Here is a 12545-nt window from a genome sequence, read left to right as displayed (position 1 = left end):
ACTGCTTTGTTCGTGACATATCCTTGAATAATTAATGATGAGGGCTTTACGCTACATTAGCAGTATTTCACCCATATCTTGGTGGAAACATCAGTCAACTCGAGTGGAGTACAAACTTCATTAAACTTGACTTGACAATGTAAGTATTGTAAATCTGTACAAACATGAAATGCGCCGAATTAGAAAGCAGTTTTCGATGAGAATCATATACCACTTTCATTAATAAAACCTGTAAGACTTATGTTTTAAAGATTTTAAACATTATCCCTTTTCAAATGCAGGTATTTCCTTTATATGCATCGCATGCATGGCAGAGCACGGGTGTATTTTGGGTTTGTAGGTTCATAGCTGGGGGACAAAAGTGTTTTATATGACTTCCTGGTACATTAATACAACATTATTAAGGTTGTTGTATTTAGGACCACTGTGGGCCGAATTATACATCGAATCAAAATGAGATGCAACCGTTTTATTGGAAACCTTACACTGTCAGCACATAGTGTAAACATTTATATACGACGCAAAGTATATCAACAAAATAGCCGATGAACAAAAAGCCATTAATTAATTAAAAGCGGCATGCTTGAATTAAAAAAGAAGGCAATAACGTTATTCTTAAAGAGCGTTGAGCATGGAGGTATGTATCACAGTTTGATATATATTAGTGCCTGAAGCCCTTGGGTACGATTGAACTTGCGCGTTCCAATCCAGCTCTCGGTGAATTCACACAGGCACGGGCTAAAACTCGCCTAAAGTTGTGGTATAGATATTCCACTGCTATGCTAAAATCACACGGCTTGGATTAGAGTATGGGCCACAATGCGACAAAGCGACATTTTAACTTTAAGTGATAAATTAGTACGCCAAGGCGACACCACGATATCTAAAATGTTGCATTGTCACGCAGTCGTTTCGGCGCATTGACACATGTTTTTAAATGAACATTTCTTAACTAAAATTTGGTGTTGAAGCTAGGAAGTAAAAGCCAGAGAACCGCGATATTAAATCTTTTTTGTTTTACGGCAAATTGCCCCTTTGTTGCGTTGTCGACAGATGTATTTCAAAAGGAGAAGGCTGTACCAATTTGCTTCTGTGTAGATAAAGCCCATTTCAAAAATGATGTTTTGATACGCAGTCCCAGGTTGTATGGGTTGGTTATCGGCTCTGGCAGTAAATCTATTGTTTTTGGTGTATTTATTATTCATAATTATGTTTCTCAGAAGCCCCACCGGTAACACACTCGTTACGTAGTTAGGACCAGTAGCTAAATCTGGGCCCTTATCCTTTAAGCGTAGCCTTTCTGTTATGTTGAAGTACGGAATAGGCGTCCCCACAGAGCGATGGCCATAATAGGCTTCCATAAAATAGTTTAACAATTAGCACGTTGCACAGGTGCCACAACAGCCCCCCCCCCCCCCCAACTCTCCCCTGTCCACTCTTGCCTTCCCCTCAAGCTGTGAATCCCCAAGGTTTAAATCTTTCAGCACGGACCTGATTTACGTAACAATTCTGAATATTGTGTTGAAAAGCTGCACGAAATATTTACACGCATGTATGTTATTGTTGGGAGCTTGACAAATGCAGATATTGACTAGCGTACGGATACGCCGATTGCCATGCGCCTATGTTTATAGTGATGACAATAGCTCAATACCCCTATGTTCCGCTATACGTGTTGGTGTCTTCGCTTTGTGTTTAATCGTCGTCTTCAGCAATGCCCCCCTTATATCCATGATCCCGGTTTCCTCCCACCATAATGCTGGCCGCCTTCGTATAAGTGAAATATTCTTCAGTGCGGCGTAAAACACCAATCAAATAAATAAATATATCTATGATTTCTGTAAGGCATATCGGACGGTCATAATGCACATTGCTGCCTCACTGAAATTAACCCACAAAGCATATCCACCAGTCTAACAAACATGATGTTAAGTTTTTGTTGACGGGAATTAATATAGTGTGACTTTGTTTTCCATCTAAAAACTTGTCATCAAAACGTATCCCAGTCTCTCACTCGTGTTCAACAACTTTCCTACATACATGTTATATCTTACTACGATTCACAATATCACCTTGCTCCTGCCGTAAGGTTTGCATTTTGAATCGTTTTACCGGCATCTTATGCATTTTAATGTGTTCACTATAACGCATATATTTAAAAAGTTGGATTATATAGAAATTTCGAAAACCAAATCATAACAAGAAAAATAATGTTTTGGAATATTCTTATGTCATTTAGCATATCCACGTAACACTGATCAAGGGACTTATGTCCTACGATGGTTTTGTCAGCCGGGTTTTTAGTCCTCTTCATATACACATGTTGGCACCGAGATCTGCCTATTACATGTCACATAATATGAAGGGAACATTGTTTATAGCGCCAACCCTGATAAAAAAAAAAAACAAAAAAAAAAAACAAACAAAAAAAAAACGCTGAAACAAAATTACAACCCGAAGACGTCATATTTTATATCAGATGATAGAGCCCTCTATTAATTGTTATATAATAGCTGTGGGTGTCCTCTGGAATCATGTTGTGCACTCTTTAGATAACATGAATGCAAAGGAATCCAGTATTAATAGAAATAAACAGCATGTAGTTTTACACCTTTTAGATTCTACGCTTCAGTACAAACCAGTTTTCAACATGACGAATGGAAAACCGTTGATCTTAGCTCAGATATGTCCCTCACAGAAAGTATACATATCTCAGACTACAATTTGATGCGAATTTGGCATAAATTTATTTATATAGTCCTTTGTTTAACATGCTCGTGGGTATATAGATTAAACGAATATGATCAGTGTATATACAGAAGCCTTCTTAGTAAACGGACCTAATGTCTGAAAACGAGAACCTGTACGACAGAGGACCAATTTAATACCCGTAGTACATCCTGTTAGTAGGGTGTATAGACTATATACCTATACTTTATTACCACCGGTGATGTAACTACAAGGTATCCAGGCGCAGATGTCTTACACAAGTGCCAGTTTTACAGCGGCTAGAAGTACTTAATAGCTTCGGCCTTTCCTGGTAAAGCAGTTAGATATATTATACCATTGCGTTATCTCGATTTTTTTTCTTGACATTTTAATACCGTACCTTAGGGTCTTGTTGCTTTGATAGGAGCTGTAAAACTGGCATATGTATATATACATGTATCAGTCTATAGGTTCGCCGTAGAGTACAAATTGATATTCCTGGGATCTATCGACACTGTGTAGGTATTGTCACTGGGGAACAGCTATACGATTACATCATTTAAAACAAACGCACCAGTACATTTCTGGAAACACAAAAGGAATATGTCATGGCAATTTGTTCTCTTTTCTGATATTTCTACAGCGGCGACTTACACGTTATAACCTCCCTGCTTGCTCCGGAATCACGAAATTGAAGATCTTAGAAACAAGTCAGGCTAAGTCTTAACTTAAAACAAGAAGTTTAGTGCCCTCAAATTATGACTTAGTTTAATGCATGGAGTTGTCTTATGCTTTTATCTCAAGATTGAAAAATAACGTACAAAGGTTATATGTACATATATGTATGTTCAGGCAAAATACAACAAGTCCAGACTAAGTCTCACTTTAGTCTCAGGCAGGTTCATGATCCCGGAAGTCAGTCATATAGCTGCAATCTAACAAGCCCATAGTTATTTATATAAGTTCCATTTTTACAACTGCATACGTGATGTATTTTTATGGACTCGACCTTTATTGGGCACATATAACATTATACTAAAAAAACACTGTTTCGATATTTTTACCCTTTGACTTTCCTTCATATTTTACGTGCGCTTGCTTATAGCAGACCCATACCGACTTGATGGAGAGTGTACAGAGAAAAAAAATTTCTGGACTATATGGACATATATAGGTATTGCCACAACTAGGTAATCAGCCATTATCACCTTTTAAAAAAGGCAAGTGTAAATTTGCAACCGATTCGACATCCAGTAACAGATCGATATAGTAAGGCTGCTTATTAAGGGAATGGCAGATGTTAAAAGATATTGGGCGTCAAAAATTTAACCACCCAGCACATCTGAATAATTTGACTGACCGACTTTTAATACTGACGGTAATATTGAAAGCGACGGTAAACCTCAATTAAACAAAATAGAAAACAAACTGACCGGTAGACAGATATATTTGTGTGTAAATACGAGCGAACTGATATGATTACGTAGTTCTGTGACGTCATTTATCGATATCATGTACATAGGTTGCACTTCACGCGTCCAGGATCTGGTGACATCAGTCTCACCCACTCGGTGGTAAGGCGAAGAGGAGTCATTACGTGTGTGTACATATACTGTGTCTTCTTGTGGCGGAGCAAGTCCATGTCGCCAAAGTGCTGCCGAAGACACATGACTTCCCGCCCTGTCACTTCACACTGACACCACGCCAACCAGTCATTTTTCCTTCCTCTAACCTCTCAATGTTGAGCGCCAAGCAACAAGAACAACCTGTAAAGTCTTTGGTATGACCCGACCTGTACAAATATGTAGGAGGGCCATTACTTGCCTCCCTGTTTTATTTATTTATTTATATGATTGGTGTTTTGCGCCGTACTCAAGAATATTTCACTTATACGACGGCGGCCAGCATTATGGTGGGAGGAAACCGGGCAGAGCCCGGGGGAAACCCACGACCATCCGCAGGTTGCCTGCAGACCTTCAGTATACTTGAGTATGTATTACTGGGATGTGTCGCAACGTATCCGACAATCTTAATTTTAGGCCGCGAGCACTCAGCATTTACAAGAATCTCTTGTATTAATTTAGAGTCAATCTTATATTTCATTCAGGTAATATACATTATAAATTGCTATGGGTATGATTTTTACTCATGCACTGTCCTTTTTATCAGTTTATTTGTCATGTTGAGAAATGACCAAAACATAGCTCAAGTACTTTCTTTCATTTCTGGTTATACTATTAACCAAAGTTTTAAAAAGGTTGATCAGTTCATTGCCTTTCAGTTCAGATCCTAAATTTCACACCAAAGAATTAATATAAACTTAAATCCTTGAAATACATCCGATAACCATGATATATATACATTACAAATGAGATTAGCCTTGCTCTTGCTACATGTACGTCACTTGCTGTTTCCGCTTAGCAGACTATGAACTCTTCACAAGCCAAGATAACATCCGGCTCACTACCGCGTAGCGACCAGTTGTCCAGTGACAGAGCTCTGCACATGACGTGAATATCCGGTCAATCGTTCTTGTTTTTGTAATTTATACACTAATTTCAATCAGTTTGCATGTCACTCCACATCAAGGATTTCTTATGCTTAAGTATATACATGTATAAATGTGAATTCCATTGTTTAAGCATCGAGAGTTGACAGTCGTAATTTTTAATTGTCTGGGTAGTGTACACAGTAATTCACCATGACATACCAGCTAAGTAGTCGGTATATAGTTAATGATGAGATATATATATATATATATATATATATATATATATATATATATATATATATATATATATATATATATATGGGGTGTAATTCACGATATATGTATTTTACGCGTATAGTTCAGAATGAGGTATGCATGTATGTTGCAGGTATAGTTCACCATGGGGTATGTATTTTACGCGTATAGTTTATCATGGGATATGTGTGTTGCTGATATAGTTCATCATGGGACATATATATTTTGCTTGTGTAGTTCATGATGGGTTATGTGTGTTGCGGGTATGTAGTTATGAGGGGATATGTATGTTGCGGGTATAGGATGTGTATGTTAAGGGTATAGTTTATAATGGGATATATGTATTTTGCTTGTGTAGTTCATGATGGGATATATGTGTTTTGCTTGTATAGTTCATGATGGGATATGTATCGGGTATGTATGTTGCCGGTATAGTTCATGATGGGATATATGTATTTTGCGCGTATAGTTCATGATGGGGTATTATGTTGCAGGTATATAGTTCATGATGGAATATGTGTATGTTGCTTGTATAGTTCACGATGATATATGTAAGTAGTGAGGATAGTTCACGATGGTATATGTATGCTGCGTGTATATGGTCCATGATGGGATACATGTATTTTGCGCGTATAGGTAACGATGGGGTATGTATCTTGCGTATATAGTTCACGATGGTATATGTATGTTGTGGGTATATTTCACCATGGAATGTGTATATTGGGAATATAGTTGGCGATGGGATATGTATGTTGTGGGTATAGTTCATGATGGGATACATGTGTTTTGCACGTACAGTTCACGATGGGGTATGATGCGTTGCGGGTATAGTTCATGATGGGAAATATATATGTTGCGCGTATAGTTATTCATGGGATATGTGCGTTGCGGGTGTAGTTCACTACGGGATATATGCGTTGTGGGAATATAGTTCACGATGGGATATATATGTTGTGGGTATAGTTCATGATTGGATATGTAAGTGGTAGTATAGTTCATGATGGGAAATGTATATGTTGCAGGTGTAGTTCATGATGGGAAATGTATATCTTGCAGATGTAGTTCATGATGGGAAATGTATATGTTGCAGATGTAGTTCATGATGGGATATGTATGTTGCGGATATAAGTTAATACAGTCAGCATCATGTATATGTATTTGCGTGATAAAATATCTAAAATACATAGAGCTTTTTCTCTTGTCAGGTCATATAACTCGAACCAAATGCAATATCAAACCAATCATGTTTGGTCCTGTTTAGAAGACATGATGTGGATCCTGTTATCAACAAGAGTTCAGATGAACACAACATACGCCCCAACAAATGCATTTGTTTGCAAGGTATAAAAGGATACCAGCAGTATTGCGGTGAGTATAACCGCTGCGATGAATCTTCATGGGTGTTGATGATAGGTATGTGGTCACCATGACAATCGCGCAAATGGACAAATGGGTCCACCAAAATGAACATTCTATGCGGAAAACAGTTTACGTTATAGCCCGGAAACGAAATCATATCTGTTTATACAGTATATTTAGGGAAACTGGCGATATGGTAATCATGACAACCGCGAAAATGAACAAATGCGGGTCACGACATATCTTCATCTGTGTATCTATGTATCCTCCAACAATTAAAACTCTCCATGGAAAACAATTGGAGATATAGCCAGGACACAAATACGGACGGACAGACGGACAAAATCGCTAGTACATTATACGCTCCGCCTAATGGCGAGGAGGTATAAAAATTAAAAGTATTTAATCCTAAAGCAAGTTTAAACCAAACAATAGTTTCATGTTCTGGAACTTTGAGCCAGTTGAGGCGAAGATATTGTGTATGACAATGCCCATTACTGAATTCGTATTTACCACTGGATATTCATCATATTTTTCAGCCGCAAGGCAGCAGAATAGATATTCGTATACCAGCCGTCAAGCAAAATGAACGTTCCAGCCCTATTTTCAAAACAACGTTTAACACAAACCATCAAAAATTTATACAAAGTGTGAAACAAAGACATATTCAGGTAAGGAGAAGTTGTCAACAGTTTTCAATGCTGAAAACCGCGAGTAATGTTCTATACGAATGAATAAAATCAGTATCCAAATCGCGTATCATGCTAGTTCATAAGGGGTCGATAATCAAGATATATGTATCTCAAATGAGCGTGGATGCCAACAGTTCCTATATCAAGAGTGGCGATCTAATCAAATACAATGAATGTACAGCCCCCAACCCCGCGCGTTAAGGGGAATTAAGCGAAGACATGCACTGACACGTCAAACATGATGCAGGGGTATACACTGTCCCGCCACAAAATGACACAGTATATGTACACACACACACCTAATGACTCGATCCTCTTCGTTATATGACTGAAACATTGTTATAAATATACACATAGGTCTACAGGGGAATACTGTTGTCGTTATCGTTATCATTATCGTTATCATTACTGACGTAATTATGATGTACGATCGGTCAGAGATATCTCATTTTCAAGGCATGACTGAACTCATTTTGATTCAAGGCCGAACGAATCCTTTGTTATTGTTTCCAAAATCGTAAACAGCATGTACGAATTTATACTGAACGAAGATATTCATACATGTCACATATTTTATTTGTTAGATTTTTAGATATGTCTGTTTATCCACATATTGATATTGGAAGCAAAACTTATTCTCAGATCTTTTCAGATTACTTCTTGCTCATGTATGGACACGACATATAAATGAACCCGAAATGTGGTTAACCTTAATCCCGTGTGTACCCCACCGTGCAGTCTATGATCCACATTATTCCAGACTGTATGCCTGCCACAAAATGACCCAAGAGAGTTCACTCCTTTTGGAGGTGATGTGGTTTTAGGTTTATGTACTAGACTTGTCTGTTTATAGGCATTCTGGTACAAACTAAACCCAGTGGATATGGGCATACTTTCATAAATTTGTTTAAATCAAGTCTTTCCATAAAGGTTTGTTTTTGTTGAAAACTGACAAATTCCCCGTATTGAAAATAACCATATATCACGGAAAGCTTATGAATTTTATTCAGTATTCTCGAATTCTCCAATGCAAGCAGGGGATAAATCAGTTATCATGCAGCTTAAGCAGATGGACTGAAAAATACTATGAGAAATTATAATTCATTGACTACATGTTTAATCATACAGTTTATTAATTGACAGATAGATTGTATTATTAATCTTTGAAGTTTTTTGTAAACAGCTTTCAAAAAATACCGTTCCCATTCATACTGACAAAGAAATTAAGATACGGACTATTGTAAACGCATATATGGCTTACTCTTCCCGTTGTAAACACAAAAACAGACCTAATCTGGTAAATCAAAACAAATGCTCCTTGTTACGAAATGAAACGTTTTGCTATTATAGGGATGTATATATAAACATATAAATTGTGCGTTGATATCGTTAAACATGCGCCGAAGAAAGTTACATACCTTTTGGTATACGTCATACCTTACATTTCGTAATCATTGCTCGAGCTGTGACCTTAATTAACAACTCAGGATTATACATATATGCCTATAGGCCCAATCTGTGTGTGAACTATGTTTATGACGTAATAGCACACATTTATCTCAGTCTGTGCTAATGTCATATTAAAACAATCACGTTTATCTGACGAGCCTGTCCGAACAGAAAACAAACTTTGCCCGAAAACAAGACTTATTATGTACATGACTCACTGGTATCTTTCTACTGTAGGTGACCAGCAAGGCATATCCCTCGGTATCTCACTTTTTATCGACATGATTGTGCATGACATTTACGTGAAAAGATCCTTGTAAAGGAGAAGCGGATACTAATATGACAAAAGGCATGCTTTGCACTGTGGGAGTTCTCGGAAACTGGCCCGAGGAGACACAGTCACGCCGAGGTCATCACCTGCACGGGAAGCCCGATAAAACATGATAGATGATACATGCATGTACCTATATCTGACAATTTTCCCTACCTGTACACGATGTTCCCATGTAGGTCGCATAAAAACGCTCAAATCTGCAAATTTAACACTTCTTCCATATTTTTTATAGCATATGCAGCCAGCCAATATCATATTCTTATTCTGAAACTTTAAAGAAGATAAAACGAAGAATTCTGGCATAAAATTCCGTGACCAAATTAAATTTACCAAGAATTGTTCAAATTATTGCCTTTCATTAAATACCAGGCTCATACCAGTGCCATTTATAGTGTTAAAATGATCCTAAAGTTTGGACAGTTATGAAACTATATACATTACAGGAACTTTATTACCGATTTTGTAAGGTAACGCGTGCACATGCAGGCGATGCTCATATTTGGTGAAAAGTATAATTATCTGGACTATTCTAAAATAATAGCATAAATTCGATCGGATTTTTTTTCTTTTTTTTTTTTTTCTTTGCTAAAAATCACCGGTTGAACCTGTTTTAACTCTTGCAATGAATATAGTTCCTAATACGACCATGGCCCTAATCTGCTAAGTAGCGACAAATTAAAACTATATCTTTCTCTATATTGAAGACATCACAAAATATAACACAACTAATACAACAATTGCATCCCAAACGTATATATATGCCTAAGGGCACAGGGCTTGTTGTACACATAGAAGCTAAGCAATGAACTGCGATGTAAGTGGCCATCTCTTACATGACGTCTCACATTTCACCCTGTAGGACACACTGTATATAATACATATATTCGCCATGTGAAAATGGGAAAGATAAAATTAGAGGTGTTAGCAGTTATCGTCCTAGTGACATAGAGAGTGACGTTGCACAATATTTGCCTCTACCGGATGCGACACGGTTGGGGGGCCAACTTTCCGCATAAGCCCGCGTATAGTTTCGTAACTGAGAACTATGGCACGCTATGTGTTAATATTAGACACGCTGAGGCGGAACTGCAAGACTAATTAGCATATGAATCGGCACGAGAGGAATTCGAATTTGTATAGTTAGGTGTTATGTGTAATTTATAAATGTGAAACATGATGAAGACTTATGACGATGTAACACGAATCCGTCAGCCATTGAGAATGAACAGCACTCTTGGGCTGGTGAACTTGGCCCCTCGGCTTAAGCGTAATACCTGTGGACAAAATTGTTTAATAATAATTCTTTCATATTTGATAAAGGATTGGTGTTGCTGGTCACGTGTAGCTATAGTCGACTGCGGGTCTTTACTATAGCGGTATGCGGCTGGCTAAAACAGCATGTTTGCGAATTCAACTAGCTCTAATTAAATTGAGTTAAAAAAAAGAAAGAAATTATAAGCCTTAATCGAAAGTCCCGATCAGTATAGAGGCTTTTTCTTTATTTATTTCTTCATTCATCCTTTTTTTTCACTCCCTGTCTATACAGATAAAAAAAAAGCACATGTGAACAGAAAAAGTAATGCCATCGATCACAAAATCATCTGTGAGGGAAATTAGTTCTGTTCTTACCTTAATGACAATATAGATCATAGAGAACAAATGGAGGATATCATCATGTGGTCAGATCGTCATTTCCGATGTGGGCTATAAAAAGTCATTAAATCGTGCACTCAGAATTGGGAGGTACCACAACTTCTTTTGTCATTAACAGGTGACAAATTATTTAGGAGGAAGTGCAATTCCAATCTCATATGAGAATTCATATCTTAGACATTTACCATAAGAGAGGAAATGAATAAAGATTGACACAGGAACGAATTTATGTCGATTTTATACGATGAATAAAACTTAGGTGTGGAATATTTATTTAGTTTATATACAAGTATATTATAGATTTATGCATATTGTATATATACATGTTTTATCACACAATGTAGGCTTACCTGAAATTTATCATTATGTCCTGGAATCACCTCGAAATGATGGTGGACCTCAATTTTGTTGTTTATATATCAATTTATAAACAGAATTTTTCTCTGTATGGTATAAAGAATGAATGAGTGAATGAGTGAATGATTATGGCTTAACGTCACATCGGCAATATTTCAGCCATATCGTGGCGAGAACATGGTGAGAACACGGGGCGGTTAAGGTTTTCGATATGGTAGTGAGAACATCAAAAACGAAACAAAAATGTTAAAATCACATAAGAAAAAAACAAAACAGTTATGTCTGCACGGTAGAAATCTTTACTCTGCACGTGCAAATACTTGATAATATTACACCCCTTTACGGCTAACAAAAGCATTTCGTACGATCAAAGTAGTAAGCTCGAGTCCAGTGCGCATGGCATTGGTTCGACTGTTGCTTTAAGCCAGAAGTTTTGTAAAGTACTTACCGCCATCCGCTTTACCTCCATCCATGGTTTAGCCCTTTTGATTGGCTACTGTTTTTTTTTTTTTTTTTTTGGGGGGGGGGGGGGGTGAGTTTAAATTTGTTTTCAAGCTTCCTGATAATGATGTTAATAACATGATGTTGACGCGTCTCCGTTTGATCAATTCCCATTGACCATAAGATATATATATGTCCAGAGCTATTAATGGATGCGCCTTACTCAAATCTGGTTTCATTATAAATTTTCTATTATGGCGTTAATAACTGATTAGATTTTGATGCCTCTACCCCATATTGTGAGTGGCTACTGATTGTTCGCAAATACGTGTATCTCTAGACCTACTGAGCGGAATTTAATCAGATATTGTTTTCCACGCAGTAACTTATTCTGTTAATTTTAACAGAAAAGTCTGTTGTTTGAGTGATGCTAGAATGTATTCTGTTTTTGTAGCAGATCGTTCTGCTAAACATAAGACACATATTCTTTTCAGCTTCAAGATTCTATTGGATAAACAGGATGTTATGTTGAATATGACAGAATATTGTGTAGCATCACAGATTAATTTTGAGTGATCTATCTGTCCTATTAAATGATTTAGATTTTCGACCATGATGCAGATATTTTCATTGGCTATACACTTGTTTACAAAAAACATCTCACGAATTAACTGACCGAACTTCATCAGATTTGGTTGGAAGTTTTCTTATAATACAACCGATTAGATTTTTACGCTTTTCTCACCATTCGACTACTGCTGTTAATCTGCAACTAAGATACACATCTCCGGTACTGTTCCACAAA

Source organism: Liolophura sinensis, chromosome 9, assembly GCF_032854445.1.
Source record: "Liolophura sinensis isolate JHLJ2023 chromosome 9, CUHK_Ljap_v2, whole genome shotgun sequence".
Classification (NCBI taxonomy): Eukaryota; Metazoa; Mollusca; class Polyplacophora; order Chitonida; family Chitonidae; genus Liolophura; species Liolophura sinensis.
This window is presented reverse-complemented; position numbering follows the sequence as displayed.